The 17,009-nt window shown below is 41.0% G+C and overlaps 1 protein-coding gene and 1 pseudogene across 3 annotated transcripts in view; both read left to right on the top strand.

The window, feature by feature from the left end:
* RCAN2 (regulator of calcineurin 2) overlaps positions 1-17,009 on the top strand; it is a 262,870-nt gene that overhangs the window by 78,282 nt on the left and 167,579 nt on the right. The gene's annotated exons all lie outside the window — the stretch shown is intronic.
* On the top strand, positions 15,245-16,770 carry LOC129512505 (heat shock cognate 71 kDa protein-like; annotated as a pseudogene).

Raw genomic sequence — 17,009 nt, 5'->3', positions numbered from 1 at the left:
TTATTTCCCTGTCATGGTGGAAGGACCATAGAACAATGAAGTGACCCAAGCAAAAAAAAACCCCTTAAGTCAGGTAATCCACAGATGAGATTACCAGTCCTTAAATGATTCAGAATTTACTGTATTTTCTAAAAGCTTTGCATATAACTTTGCTGTCTCTTGCAACCTGAGGATCAGCTGAATAGGCTGAGCAGGTGTGAGCCCCTGAGTAGTGCTTCTTACCCAAAGTGTGGCTCTCTAAGGGTGTCCAGGGAGAAGCCCCTGTCCTGCAGGAGGAATGGGGTCCCCTATGATGATCTAATGCTTCCTGGGCCCTATTGTCTTTCTAAGAGCAAACCTGCTATTGTGCTGTGGTTAATGGTTTCATTTACCTATTTACTGAACTCTTGCATGTGCCAGGCACTGTACTGGGCACCAGGGCTACTGCTGCTACTTTCCCTTCCGGCCCAGTAGCTTCATCTCCTTTAGGTCTCCCACATACAGCCATCTCTCATACCACTTTGTCCCTGAGCAAGAGCGTTAGTAAGAAATATTTTTCTAGCATAAAAATATTCCCAAGACAGAGACTATGACTTTTTTTCATTGATTTGTTATGGAGATGACTGTCCATGATCTGTATTGATCAGTATTTCTTGTAAAAATCTTTTAATTTAGTTGTGTGGAGTCCATTGATTAATGGATTAATGTTGGAATCAATCCAACTGAACTAGACTTAGGCACTGAACTAGATGCACAGATCGAGAGCAAGAAGGGCTCCGTCTCTGCTCTCTGAAATTAAATCTGATGAGGAAAACCATATTTCCACTCAGCTTCTAACCATATGTTTTTTGAAAATACTAATAAATGACCTAACTCCACACTAAATACCTAAGGCAGGGCACCTGGTTGGCTCCGTGGTTGAGCGTCTGTCTTTAGCTCAGGTCGTCATCCTAGGGTCCTGGGATCAAGTCCTACAGCGGGATCCCTGTAGGGAGCCCACCTCTCTCTCTGCCTGTGTCTCTGCCTCTCTCTCTCTCATGGATAAATAAACAAAATCTTAAAAAAAAAACAAACACCAACACCTAGGACAGATCCAGTAGATAATTGCACAGGCTTCGAAGACAGGCAGACGGTGTTGAAAACCCAGCTCTGCCACTTAGTAACTGTGCCCTTATAGAAGTTCCTTAATCTCTCTGACCCTTTAAATATAATTTAATGTTATTTCCCTGTCATGGTGGAAGGACCATAGAACAATAAAATAACCCAAGCAGAAAAAAAACCCTTATATGTCAATGTCAAATGTCAGGAGAGTTAGAATGTAGGGAAAGTACACAGAATAAGTGCTCTTAAAGAGTAGTCACAGTTACCGTAAGAAATAATTGCTATTTGACATTCTTATTTAAATATTTAAAAAGTCACTAAGGGTTCTGTAAACAAAAAAACATGATACATAAATGAAAAACTTTATAACAAACCCTTCTTCATATTTCTATTGAGTTGTTTTCTTTGTGGGGAGGGGAGCAACAATTGTGTCTCTAATTTGGGCCTTCTGAAGTTTTTGCTTATTCTCCCAGAGAACCTTAGTACCCTGTAGGGAAATTACTGAGCATCTTCATGTGACTAAGGGACTTCACTGAATCCCGACCAACCCCTGTTGATGCTTTGCGGAAGGCAGGTTTTGGCTGTTTTCAGTAATTGCTACATATACACCTTCCCCACTTCCCTCCACTCTGTTTTCCACCACTTTCCAGCCCTCTTATCACCAGCCTTTGCAAGTTGCAATACAGATTTATGACTTTCCCAACACACCAACCAGGACACCCAAACTCTACTCAGGGACCTGATCTCTTCATCAAACCTTGTGTGATTTATTAGTATGGATGGGTTAAGATCTTTTAATCCTGATTCAGTGACTAAGTGACAATCATAGAACTCTATCTTACAGCATGATCCGTCCCCTAGACTAAGCCAATGACACTGCCTTTAAAAACTCGAGTTTATATATGGCAGAGGGAGGTGTTAGCCACTAGATTATAGAATGGTGTCAGTGGTATTATCTTGTGAGTCAGAGCCTTGGTACTGGATATGATTTATTACATGAAAAATTTGGGGCATCTGGGTAGCTCAGTGGTTGAGCATCTGCCTTTTGCTCAGGTCATGATCCTGGGGTTCTGGGATTAAGTCCTGCATCAGGCTCCCTGCAGGGAGCCTGCTTCTCCCTCTGCCTGTGTCTCTGCCTCTCTCTGTGTGTCTCTCATGAATGAATAAATAAAATCTTAAAAAAAAGAAAAATCTATCTCACTTAAAATAAAACAAGCAATGGGAGCCACATTCTTTTCAAATTCACCAGAAAATTTAAAACTTGCCTTTAGTGGGGGTGACCTCCGTGTTCTTAGGTATCATATCCTATCTCAGGGTGCAAACTTTTGAACTGTTTCAAAGTGTTAAAAACTCCTATGGACATACACACATCAGTCAGTCTGGTGGAGAGGTCTGGTAACTTGCATTACCATACAGAATAGCCTTAGACCCATCATTTAAAGCTCTAGCCTTTGTTTCATTGTTTATTAAATGATCAATGGCAGCAATATAGCAGAGTAGGAGAGCTGTTATAGCTCCTAGAAGCTGTTCACCTGACACTTAACCATGGGCGAGGTGTCTCCCTAATTTTGTGTGTGTTAAACACACAACATAAAATTTACCATTTTCACTATTTGTAAGTACCCAATTCAGTGGCATTAAGTACACTTACACTGTTGTGCAACCATCACCCCACCATCCATCTGTTGGAATGTTTTCACCTTGTAAAGCTGAAACTCTAGCGCCATTACACTAATTCTCCATTCCTCCCTCCCTCCAGTCCCTGGTAACCTTGTTTCTACTCTCTGTCTCTATGACTTTGATTACTCCAGGTACTTCGTATAAGAGGAATCATGCAATATTTGTCCTTTTGCATCTGGCTTATTTCACTTAGCAGAATGTCCTCGAGATTCATTGATGTTGTAGCATGTGCCGGAATTTCTTTCCTTTTTAATAAAAGACTGAATAATATTTAATTGTATGTATATACAGTAGTCTCCACTTATCTGCAGAGGATATGTTCTAAGACACCCCCCCCCCCCGCAATGGATGCCACCTGAAACCACAGGTAGTAGTGAACCATATATGTACAATATTTCTTCCTATGTCTACATACTTGTGGTAAAATTTGATTTATAAATAGGCACAGAGTGTTAATAATGACTGATAATAAAATAGAACAATTATATAGTATACTCTAATAAAAGTTATATGAATGTGGTCTCTATCATTCTCCCAAAATATTTTATAATGCTGAATGCACCCTTCTTGTGTTGTTGTGAGATGCAACATGCCCATATGATGAGATGAAGTGAGGGGAATGAAGTAGGCATCATGATGTAGCGTTAGGCTGCTATTGATCTTCTGATGATGTCAGAAGGAAGAGCATTTGCTTCCAGACCTCAGTTGACCACAGGTAACTGAACCCATGGAAAGCAAAACCATGGATAAAGGGGAGGACTACTGTACCTTATTGTTTATTCATCTGGCAGTGGGTGCTCTGTGTACTTTTAAATCGGCTATGCCCTATGTGATCCTCCCAGCAACCATAGGCTCTTCTTACTGCTCAATATTTGAGGTGTCTTCAAAAGTTTCAGGCATTTGTTCAAGGTTACATGCTAAAAAATGGAGTTGCTGATAGGCAAACCTATCCCTGCTGAACTACAAAGCCTGTGAGTTCCCTCCCTGCCCCAGCTTCCTGTAGGCACCAGCCACCTATCCATGGTAAGGATGACCAACATTGTGCATCCAAAAGGACTTTGTTTTTTTTTTTTTTTTTTAAGATTTTATTTATTTATTCATGAGAGGGAGAGAGAGAGAGAGAGGCAGAGACCTAGGCAGAGGGAGAAACAGGCTCCATGCAGGAAGCCCGACGTGGGACTTGATCCCGGCTCTCCAGAATCAGGCCCTGGACTGAAGGTTGCACTAAACCGCTGAGACACCTGGGCTGCCCCAAAAGGACTTTGAAAGCCACGAATTGACAAATAGCTTAAGATCACATTATCTTTGTTAACACTGAATATTTTCAAAATAACACTGTTAACTTATGTGTTTTTGAATTGTTCAAAGATTTGCTGTACGACGTTTAATTTTTCACAGAAAAGAAAATAATATTTCCTACATGCTATTCTTAAGAGTCTCCTTCTTATCTAGAGCCATAGGCATGCAGAAAATATCTGAACACTGCAGTATCAGGGAAAAGATTCCATTTGTAAAAGCCTCATTGTTCCCTGAATTGGTTTTTTGTCAGGCATGCCTTTCTGCCTTGTGGCCAGAAGGTGGAGACATAACATTTTAAATACTGTAGGTGCTGTTTACTATTCAGCATTTTTTAGCATGTCCTAATCAACTTCAAATAGAACGGGGTATATTTTATATTTTTTAGGTTTTATTTATTTATTTATTCATGAGACACACAGATAGAGAGGCAGAAACTGGCAGAAGGAGAATCAGGCTCCCCTCTGGGAGCCTGATGTGGGACTCAATCCCGGGTCTCCAGGATCACAACGTGAGCTGAAGGCAGATGCTCAACCACTGAGCCACCCAGATGCCCCAAATGAGGTCTATTATTAATATATCTCACATTACCTGCTATCTAAAACCTTCAGTCAAAAATATTTTATGAATTTTTACAGAGAAAAATTTGTAAGAGAGTGCAAGAGAGAGTAAAATATTGACGTGTTCCTGGTACATGACCTGGTTCCTGGTTCCTGGTTCCTGGTTCCTGGTACATGACGTGTTCTCTCTACTTAATGAAAGAATGAAGGAATGAATGAATGATTCATTTGAAAGCCTATTATAGAAAAAGTGAGATTGGAGAAATGGTCCAGTACTTTCATGTGCCAACCGCAGTCCATCCTTTTTGGCCTCCCCTCTCTTGACATTGTGGAATGAAAATGTGGAGTCTAGTTGAAAACATTTATAGTATATATTTTAGAAATGCAACACCACATAAGTCAATTGAATATGTGAACTGAGTTGCAGCCAGAATTGATTAAGTGGTATTTGAAGCCTGTAAAGGAGTTAAGAAACCTTTGAAAGGTGAATGATAATGTAAGAACAAACTCGATACGATTTCTGGTTTTATTATATAACCTTTCTGTATCTACTAAATGCAGTTTTTAGTTATTGCATTCGTATTTGCTCCTAGAATTGTAGACAAAAGAAAGTTAATCTTTAGGGAATTGGATGAGAATGTTGAAAAATCAGTTTAGACTATGCCCTTTCTTTTTTTTTTTAATTTTTTTAAAATTTTTATTTATTTATGATAGTCACACAGAGAAAGAGAGAGGCAGAGACACAGGCAGAGAGAGAAGCAGGCTCCATGCACCGGGATCCCGACGTGGGATTTGATCCCGGGTCTCCAGGATCGCGCCCTGGGCCTAAGGCAGGCGCTAAACCGCTGCACCACCCAGGGATCCCTAGACTATGCCCTTTCTTTACATAGAATGCCTAATATTTATAAACTATGTTCCTGGGATCCCTGGGTGGCGCAGCGGTTTGGCGCCTGCCTTTGGCACAGGGCGCGATCCTGGAGACTCGGGATCGAATCCCACGTCGGGATCCCGGTGCATGGGGCCTGCTTCTCCCTCTGCCTGTGTCTCTGCCTCTCTCTCTCTCTGTGTGTGTGTGTGACTATCATAAATAAATTTTAAAAAAATTAAAAATTATAAACTATGTTCCTAAAAAACCCCAAGATAACTTCAGATAAATCCACATAAAGGAATCTATTCTATTAGCATAATTTAAAAGACATCTTAATGGCAAATGCTCTTGGTTTGGATTTTTGTGGTTTGATATAACCCTACAAAATCCACAGGTCTTGGAATGTCTCCGAGGTCCCAAGATTTTAGGTGATGGTTGGCCCTTTCTTGACTCCTCTTGACTTTCCTGATATACAAAAGCAATGTGCAGGAGTAAACATAATGCCAAGCATCCTTAGGAGGATGGCATTTCTCTTTGCCAAATTCCTTCCTGTTGAAAAAAAGAACAACAAACCAGGTAGAAATGTCATTCCTTTGCCAAGCCCCTAACCAATCTATTTCATATTCCTTATTATCTGGATACTCAGAGTGGTTGAATAACTCAGTCAGGTGGAGCACCAAGATAGAGAAGCCAAGGAGATGAGTTCCTTCTCTGCATGGCTGGCAGCTTTGCTCTATTTGGCTGGCAGGAACTATATCCTAACCTTGGTCGCTGCACTAGGAATCCTTGTGGTAGCATTGAGCGTCAATCTGTCACCATTACCAGAAATAAGAACAGTGCTGGAAATATTCAAATTACACATGCTTCCTTCCTACCAGAACCTTCGGTACGTGAAAGGCAGCACATCCAGCCCTGCTTTTACAATAGAGGAAGGCCAGGCTAAAATGCTAGCTAATTAGTCACCATCTTCCATAGCAGGACAAAGAGAACCTGTGCTGCAGTCTGAGCAGCTCATCAGCTGGTGCCATCTGCGGCAGGTTGCCATGAAGAGCCTGCAGACATCACAGCTGTTTAGCTCTGTATTGGATGGCTCAAAACATGTAAACAGGTATCCGGGCAAAATAATGTACAGCAGAGCAGTCTGAGCTGCCCGTAGGGAAGTAATAGGAACATTGTCAGTGAAAGCTATCTCTTCAAGGTATCTGACCGAGGCTGCCTAGGAAAAAAAAAATGTTTGTGATTCTAGAAGGACTCCAATTAGAAAATCTGCAGAAGTTGTTTTATAAAACAACTGAGGGAATAATCATGGATTTTGTAAATACCAATCGCAACATACTGTTGACTTTAAAAAAATCAAGGCTACTTCTTTCCAGATGGGCAGTTTCAGGGTTGGCTAGTACCATTCCATTTTAATCTCCAATTTCTTATTTTATTATACTTCTTTGGGACACACTAAGGTCTTAATTTTTATATAGTCCTCAATCAATATTATTCTTTTTTTTTTTTTCCGCTCTCTCTGCCTTTAGAGGCGTACTTCTAAGGGCCTGCCCCTCTGTGAAATTAGGTAATTTTTATCTAGTACTGTTTATTTTTATCTAGTACTGTTAAATTACCCATCCATCAGGAATTCTCTGGAATGGCCTGAAGAGAGGTGCCTTGGGAACTTTGGCATCTCGGAGGCAGTGGTTCAAAACCTGAGCTGCATTACCACTCACCTGGCTTCTAGTTAAAACCAGCGGGCTCCACCTTTAAGGGTTCTGTTTCAGTAGGTTTTCCACGGGGCCTGAGTATTTGTGTGTCTACCAAGTTCCCAGGAGTTGCTGATTTTGATGCCGTTGGTCCAGGGACCACACTTGGAGAACCTACAGCTGTAGGTCAAGGTGTGGGTTTCCAGGCGTGGTTGAACATAAAATCACCTAAATAACTTAGGACAAATACAAATTTCCTGACGCTGTCACAAAATAGGATATTAACATATGCAAACTAAAATTACATAAAATTATCAATCTTGAAGTAGATTTCCCACATCTCACAGATACCTTTTAAAATCCTTATCCTTCAAGGGGCACCTTGGTGGCTCAGCCAGTTAAGTGTCTGACTCTTGATCTCAGCTCAGGCCTTGCTCTCAGGGTCATGAATTCAAGCCCCATATTGGGCTCCACATTGGGCATGGAATCTAACTAAAAAAAAAAAAAATGTTATCCTTCAAGGTCTAGTGCTCTGTCCATGAAGCAGTTCTTGGCAGCAAGAATGCTTTTGTTCTTCTGAACAATCAAAGAATTGTATTTTTTCTGTTCGTACTACTATTTAAATGTGGACTTTTTCAGATGAAGGTTTTGCCTGAGAATTCTTGGAATTCTTCATGGGGACTCAGATAAAGCCAACTGTTTAAAAAGTTTTAAATCATTGCTTTGTTTCCTGTGAAAAATCCAAGTTTCATTTCCTCTGAGATCTTGGTATTTGAGTGGTTGCTACCTGTATAAGGAAAGATGTCATTTAAAAAAATAACAGTGTAGACTGTTTCACTCTTGACTTCATTAGCCTTGAACCTGGTTTCATATAAATCTGGTTATGCTGCAGATGCTAAGAGGGAGGTCTCACTCTGCTGCATTTCTGCAAGTTGGTTTTTATCCTCTTTGATGTCTCCTCCCTCATCCTCACCCCTGTGGGAGTCTATGGCTATTTTACCAAATAGTCCAGCGGTAAGAGTTGATGAGGAAAAGAGCCACTGAATTTTGTCTCACGTTGAGACACAGTACAGTCTCAGTTCCATGCTCCAGGACCTCAGACTTGGAAGTTTTATAGTCAATATTAGAGATTTCTGTCACCTGTATCAGACAGTGAAGACCTGTATCTGTCTGTCACCTGTATCCTAGGTCATAGGACCTAGTTTTTGGATATTTGTTGCTGAATGCCCCGGCACCTAATTGTATGCCTAGGTTCCAGATGAAATACTATGATTTTTATTTCAGAGAAATCATCAGCTACTCTTCTAGTTTTTTGAAACATAAAACAATGGGAAGATAGCATAAAGTGGAAGGGATTAAAGTGCTATTAAAAGTTCTCTGATAATTTGTAGCCAAGCCATTCAAGGAAGTAGCCTCGAAAACTGTAAAATATGTCTTTCAAAGTGTTCACAGACGCCTTATGTTAAAGCAAAGGGTTTACTAAAATCAGAGCTCTAAGACCTGTTTCTCTCTTGTGTCCTTTGTAAACATTAACAAAAAGAGTGGACAGAAACATTTGTTTCAAATTGCTGTAAACCTCAAACAGCTGTCCCTGGTCTCCTATCAAAATCCTTAATGCCTGTAAAGGCTGAGTGGTCAGTGTGGACTGGTCTAAAGGTTTATGGCCTTGATAGGCACATCTGCAGCCTAAAAGAAAAATGAGAACAGACCAAAAAATATCTGCTAGAGTGAGGGGCAGCCCCGGGTGGCTCAGCAGTTTAGCACCGCCTTCGGCCCAGGGCCTGATCCTGGAGACCTGGGATCGAGTCCCACATCGGGCTCCCTGCATGGAGTCTGCTTCTCCCTCTGCCTGTGTCTCTGCCTCTCCCTCTCTGTGTCTTTCATGAATAAATAAATAAAATCTTTAAAAAAAATATCTGCTAGAATGAAACGACATTTGGAGCAATGGCTTTATTTGAGAAAATTAAATAATTCTTTTTTTTTACATTGAATGTACATGGAGACCTTCACATCCAAATTTGCCAAGCCTGTTTTAAGATGGTAGTGTGGATCTTTGCAGATTAACTTTATTTGCCATCTTTCATCATAAAGTAGGTTGCATCCAGCTATTGCTTAATTTTTTGCAATACATTCATGAGATCATAACTGGTTTTCTTTAGAAGAATTGCTCAGAATTTGGGGAAGTATTTTTTATCCTGGCATGTGGAAAAGGAAATGAGAACAGTGGTATAGTCTTACAGGGATTATATGGGTTGTTGTTTTTTTTTTTTTCTACAGCTTTCTATGGGGAAGTTGATATGGCAATGTGGTGAGCAGTCCACCTAGTGTCATATAATTCAGATTTCCTAGACCCTGCCTTCCATTTAACTATCAAACTGGCTTTTTTTTTCCATTTTTGCCACATTTAACATCTAACAATTTGTTTCAGTTACACTTAGAAAGGAATTGTTAGGTTCAAAATCAATGTATTTGATGTATGCCAAAGGACTACTTCTCTAAACTGTATTAAAAGTATTCTTATTTTGTGGATTCTATTAAATTTCTAGAACAATTTTTATTCCAACTCATACTTAAGAATTGGATATATAGCTAGTAAAGTATTCCACACCTTGCTGGAGGGTAAATGTTGACAAGAGTAGGGTCCCAAGAATAGCCTTAATAAGCAGATCCCGAATAACATAAAAATATACTTAAGTACTTACTTTATAACAAATTATCTTTATATAGCATCTTAGATATACTTAGTGGTTATGATATTATAAAGATTATTATTTCAAGCATCATGGTCTGTGATCAAAAGAGTAATCACACCTCTCTTTCAAAACAACTCCTCTGAGCTTATACCACTCCCCCTCATGCCCCTCCCCAAAACACAAATGCCTCACTCCAGAGGCCCAGAACACTTGCTCTCTGTGCAGTAGTATACAATTATCTTCGGAGTTTTTTGTAAACTTTTTTGTGCATGCAAAATTTTTGCTATTGTTAATAACTCACTTTGTATGAAGATCTATTTGAAATAGTGTGGAAGCAGATAAGGGTAGATAGGAATGAAAAATATATTCTAGATTCCACACTTAGATGGCACATCCCAGAATATAGCCAGCAGGCCTTGGAAAAGCTAAACATCCAAGGTCAGAACTACACAGCAGCTAGGGCTTGCAGATTTATTTTTTATCATCTCTCTCTCTCTCTCTCTCTCTCTCTCTCACACACACACACACACCCCTAGACATACAACACACATGTAAAATATTTTCTTAGTACATAATAAGTGCTTGGTAACCACATGCTGGTTGGTAAGCTGAATCCAGCTCTTTTGAGTTTTGTACTCAAACTTCTGCTACTTGAGCTTTTCAGGTGCATTCATTCATTCCTACTATGTTAGTGGCAACATTACCTATTTTCCCAAATAACGAGCGCTGTTTTTAAGAGCTTTCTTATGTATGTATATATTTGTATGTGCCTCTGTACACATTCTGAGACATGCTGTGTGATTGCTGCTGCTGTCTGGACCCTACACAGGCAGCCGGCTCTGCCTTCTGACCCGCTCACAAAGCCGTCTGCTGGAGCCTCTGCTCTGCCTTTTGGAAACCTCCAATTCCAGGGGCTAGATGGGAAATGTTTGTCTCCATCTCATTATACAGGTGAAGAAGGCTCAAGCGTCTTGCCTTTCTGGGGCTCTCCTGGGAATAGAAAAAAAGACATCTGATTTTACTGTTAGTATTTTCTTGCCCAATGAATTTCTATATTTACATTTACAGTTAAAGCAGCTTGCCATGTAACTGAAGATGTGCTAATGATTGTGGAGGATTTGGAAAGCTTCAGGGGAATGTCAGGACAGAAATGAACTTGACACCTGCTACTTCTGCTTGCACAGTTCACAAGTTACTTTGAAACTCATCTGATCACCCTGAGACTGGGGGCACCACAGGCCAGCCTCCTGCTGTGACACAAATCGGAGTTAAGCAGGCACACCTTCCCCTGGGGAATGGTTTGGGGGATCTTTTGTGGTGCTTTTTTTTTCCTCTGCACTTATTAATACCTCTGATAATTAGAGCTCATAGGGAAAGGCACCTGAATCTCAACCCCCTTTCCAAAATTCAATGTGTAAGGAGACCCTGGGGAACACTGGCAATGGCCCAGTAGCAGGGATGGGCAGCGGATTCCCCAAAAATGAAGCAGAAAGAGAGAAGCCCGTGGGGCTGCTTCCTGCCCAAGTGGGAAGAATGGAGGAGACAAGGTCATTCTAGAGTCACGAGAGTGTGATCTGAACCTGTGGGCAGTGTTGTGCTGCAAGAATGACTCAGTGAAGGAACAGAAGGTGCCTAATTAAATACCAGGAAGCATGGCTGTGCTTTGGACTTCTGATTATACTGGGTGACTGTTCTCAGAATCTAGTGTGTAGGAGAACTCCTAGGAAACTTGCTAAAAAACAGAGTTCTGTGTCCTTTCCCAGAGGTTCTGTTATGGTGGCCTAGGATCTGGCTCAGAAAGGTGGATGTTTAACAATTATGAATGTTTCTCATCGGGTGGTCAGTGGAGGATATATTTCAAGAAGCACCATTGGCCCATAGAGAATAGGGTCTGAGACAAAAGGAAACCCTTCTTCTCTTACACATATTGGTCATTTTTTTTCCCCTTGAAAACAGCCAGTACTGCCTTACTTCCCCCACTGCTATGAGATAGTGGCCATGGGAGCCCTGGGCCAGGTCCCCCCTACTTGCAGTGGAACGCAGAAGAAACCCTGGGATTTCTGGGCCACAGGAGGAGATGGCTGATGTGAGGGCATGGGTAAGAGAAAGAAGCAATGAAAAGCATCAACTGTCAGGAACTAATGAGAGAGACTGACTCCTAGGCAGGGCCAGGCTGCCTTCACCTCTAAGAATAACCAGTCGTGTCTCCCCAGTGTTAGCATTCTGGCCCAAGACAAATGGTAGTTGAGGGTAAGAGACGGTGGGGAATGAGCTTTCCAGAAAGCCTGGACCCAGTGGGCTTTAGCAAATGCCAATGACAGTGGAAGACCATGCCAGGTTGAGAAATCAGTGAAAACCAGGCTGCCCTCCTAATGGAGGTGATTATATGAATGGGTAAGGAAGCGGGGAAATTTCAGTTTTAGACAGAATACAGAAGCATGGGAAACCAAAGACTAGAAGTAGAAACCAGAGGTGAAATTCAGAACCTGGAGGAAATTTCCAGATGCAGGATGTTTGTTTTCGGCTAGGAGATAATGGGTGGTATATAGGATTGCTGAGTTGTCTCAGGTGTTCCACAAATGAGAAAGTTTACTTTACACTGAGCCTTGTGTCATGGTTTGAATTGTGCCCCTCCCCCAAAGAGAAGTCCATTCGGAACCTGTGAATGGGTCTTTATTTGGGAAAAGGGTTTTGCAAATATAATTAAGTTAAAAATCTCAAGATAAGATCATCCCGGACTAGTGTGGGCTGCAAGTCCAATGACAAGTGTCCTGAGAAGAGGAGAGAAAAGGAGAGGGGGAGAACCACAGACAGAAGGTGATGTGAACATGGTGGCAGGGATTGGAGCAATGAGTCTACAAGCCAACACACACCAAAGATGGCCAGCAGCCACAGGAGCTAGGATAGAGGTTAAGAACGGGACTGTCCCCTGGAGCCTCCAGAAGGAACCAGCCCTACAAACACCTTGATGTCAAACCTCTAGCTTCCAGAACTGTGAGAGAATGCATTTATGTTGTTTTAAGTCACTGAATTTGTGCTAATTTGCAACTCTAGGAAATGAGTACACCTTTCCTGCTGATCTCCATGTTATAGATTTGGGTAGCCTGGCACTCTGCTTTGAAAATGCAAATATCTCAGGGAGCTAGGTCTATTAGTCATTTGAAGCAATTTTTGTTAATTAAACATTTTTCCTCCTAATGACCTAAGAAAGAAAAATAGTTGTGAGTTATTATTGAGAATGGGAGGAGAAAACCCAGGGACTTGGAATCAAGTGCTTCTACATCTGTTTTCTTACTAGCTATTTGACCCTGGGAGAGCCACTTAACCTCTCTGAAACTTAGTTTTGATATCTACAAAAGGAGAATTTTTAATGCTTATTTATCAAGCTGATGTGATATGAGGAGTTAGTAAGACAGGTGGTGTGAAGCTGTTTGTAAACTTTGGGCAGTTATATGAATGTATGAGAGCTCTTGTTTTGCAGCAGGGGATACTTTTAACAGGAAGAGTTACTAGATTTGGGAAAGAGGTAGGGTTAGAATGAAGCAGAAGATAAGGACAGGTAGCCCCAAACCTGTACCATAAAGTGTTTCCTGGTCTTGTGAATAAGGAAGGAAAAACTTGGATTTTAAAAATATACCCCAGACTGAATAGGTATCATGATGACACTAAATTCATATCTTTCAATAGTAACTCCGAACATGAATGGGCTTAATGACCCCATCAAAAGGCGCAGAGTTTCAGACTGGATAAAAAAGCAGGACCCATCTATTTGCTGTCTACAAGAGACTCATTTTAGACAGAAGGACACCTACAGCCTGAAAATAAAAGGTTGGAGAACCATTTACCATTCAAATGGGGTCCTCAAAAGAAAGCAGGGGTAGCCATCCTTATATCGGATAAATTAAAGTTTATCCCAAAGACTGTAGTAAGAGATGAAGAGGGACACTATATCATACTTCAAGGATCTATCCAACAAGAGGACCTAGCAATCATCAATATTTATGCCCCGAATGTGGGAGCTGCCAAGTATATCAATCAATAACCAAAGTTAAGACATACTTAGATAATAATACACTTATACTTGGTGACTTGAACACAGCGCTTTCTACAATCGACAGATCTTCTAAGCAAACAACATCTCCAAAGAAACAAGAACTTTAAATGATACACTGGATCAGATGGATTTCACAGATATTTACAGAACTTTACATCCAAACGCAGCTGAATACACATTCTTTTCAAGTGCACATGGAACTTTCTCCAGAATAGACCACATACTGGGTCACAAATCAGGTCTTAACGAATACCAAAAGATTGGGATCGTCCCCTGTATATTTTCAGACCATAATGCTTTGAAATTAGAACTAAATCACAGGAAGAAGTTTGGAAGGATTTCAAACACGTGGAGGTTAAGGACCATCCTGCTAAAAGATGAAAGGGTCAACCAGGAAATTAGGGAAGAATTAAAAAGATTCATGGAAACTAATGAGAATGAAGATACAACCGTTCAAAATCTTTGGGATACAGTTAAATATACCCCAGGACACATCAATTCTTCCTGGTCCAAGAACATTTTATATTATACAGGCTTTGGTCAACTGATCTGAGATCCTAACATGGTTTTTAATGTAATTTTTATAAAGAAGCATGTATTTGAGGTTCCAAATAATACAGCAGCCAACTTTTGGAACTGGATCAACTCTGTTAGTGACATGCTGTTAGGAGGGTCAGTGCACAAGATTAAGTGACATCTTAGCACCCTGAGTTTATTAATGTAGCTTCTTAAGGTGCTGTGTGGGGGTGCCTGGGTGACTCAGTGGTTGAGTGTCTGCCTTTGGCTCAGGGTGTGATCCCGGGGTCCTGGGATCTAGTCCTGCATCAGGCTCCCCGCAGGGAATCTGCGTGTCCTTTTGCCTGTCTCTGCCTCTCTCTGTGTGTCCCTCATGAATAATAAATAAAATCTTAAAAAAAAAATAAAGGTGCTGTGTGCATGCATGGGGAGCACTTTTGGTTCTAGAACAGTGCCTATCAAACCTGAGTAGTGTGCAGATACTTCAAAAAGGAAAAAAGATTTTTCTAGATTTGAATTTATTATTTTTCACAATATGCTACTTAAGTGAATACAACACAAAACTCAATAGACACCGGATCTCATCAAAGGCCCTGCTAGCTCTCTAGAAGCTACTCTTGTGTGGGTGTCTTCAAGCATAGAAGTGGCAATAATTGCTAATGACTGGGGAAATGGAACTACCCCAAGTTATGTTGCCTTTACTGACACTGAATGATTGATCAGCAATGCTGCAAAGAATCAAGTTTCAGTGAACCCCACCAACACAGTTTTTGATGAAATGCCTGATTGGACAAAGATTCAACGATGCTGTTGTCAAGTTTGATATGAAGCATTGGTCCTTCCTGGTGGCAAATGAGGCTGGTAGGCCCTAGGTCTAAGTAGAATACAAGGGAGAAACAGTTTTATCCAGAGGAGGTGTCCTCTATGGTTTTGACAATGATGAAGGAAATCGCAGAAGTATACCGTGGGAAGACTGTTTTACCAATGCAGTTGTCACACTACCCACGTGCTTTAACAACTCTCAGCATCAGGTCACCGAAGATGCTAGAGTTATTGCTTGTCTCCATATACCTAGCATCATCAATGAGCCAAACTGCTACTGCTGTTTGCTTATGGCATAGACAAAAAGGTTGGAGCTGAAAGAAATGTGCTAATCTTTGACTTAGGAGGTGGCACTTTTGATGTCTCAGTCCCCACTATTGAAAATGGGATCTTTGAGGTCAAATCTACAGCTGGAGACCCTCACTTAGGTGGAGAAGACTTTGACAACGAAATAGTCAACCGTTTTATTGCAGAGTTCAAACGCAAATGTAAGAAGGACATCCATGAGAACAAGAGGACAGTCCGTCACCTCCAGACTGCTTGCAAACGTGCTAAGAATACACTTTCTTCCAGCACCCAGGCCAGTATTAAGATTGATTCTTTGTATGAAGGAATTGACTTCCATACCTCTGTGACTTGTCCCCAACTTGAAGAATTAAATGCTGACCTATTCCATGGCACTCTGGACCCTATAGAGAAAGCCTTTTGGGATGCCAAGCTAGACAAGCCTCAGATCCATGATATTGTCCTTGCAGGTGGTTCTACCCATAGCCCAAGATTCAGAAACTTCTGCAAGACTTCTTCAATGGAAAGGAACTGCATTAGAGCATAAGCCCTGATGAGGCTGTTGCTTATGGCACAGCTGTCAAGATAGCTATCCTTTCTGGAGACAAATCTGAAAATGTTCAGGATTCACTGCTATTGGATGTCACTCCTCTTTCTCTTTGAAACTGCTGGAGGAGTCATGATGGTCCTCATCAAGTGCGATACTACCATTCCTACCAAACAGATGCAGACCATCACTACCTATTCTGACAACCAGCCTGGTGTGCTCATTCAGGATTATGATGGTGAAGGTGCCATAACCAAGGATGACAGCCTCCAAGAATTTGCTTGAATCTTACACAGACAACATGAAAGCCACCGTTGAAGATAAAAGCTTCAGGGCACATGAGGACAAACAGAAGATTCTTGATAAATCACATCAGCAATGGCCTTGATAAGAACCAGACTGCAGGGAAGGAAGAATTTGAACATCAGCGGAAAGAACTGGAGAAAGTGTGCAACCCTATCATTCCCAAGTTGTACCAGAGGACAAGAAGCATGCCAGGGGGAATGCCCGGGGACTTCCTGATGGTGGAGCCCCTCCATCTGGTGGTACCTCCTCCAAGCTCACCAATGAAGAGGTTGGTTAAGCCAACCTGAGAATAGGTCGAGCATTGTTCCACACAAAACATTTGAAGGACTCAATTTTTTAGTGAATTCCACGTCAATTTTAAAGTCAAGCTGCTATAGTAAATAAACAGGGCACTCTTGATACTTGAATATGAAATATGTGTGCAGGGAAGGGAAATAAACATTTCATTTTATAAGTTACTGTATTGTAAGTGGAAAGTGCCATGTCTTAAGTAAAACTGTATTTAAAATTGGCACCAAAAAACAAAACAAAACAAATAGGCACAGAATCCCTATTGCTTTCACATAGGCCAAAACATTAAATACAATAAAAACTAAAAACAATGTCTGTAAAAC

Source organism: Nyctereutes procyonoides, unplaced genomic scaffold, assembly GCF_905146905.1.
Source record: "Nyctereutes procyonoides isolate TBG_1078 unplaced genomic scaffold, NYPRO_anot_genome, whole genome shotgun sequence".
NCBI classification, from domain to species: Eukaryota; Metazoa; Chordata; class Mammalia; order Carnivora; family Canidae; genus Nyctereutes; species Nyctereutes procyonoides.
The sequence above is the reverse complement of the archived record's forward strand: the minus strand, read 5'-3'. Positions and strand labels throughout refer to the sequence as shown.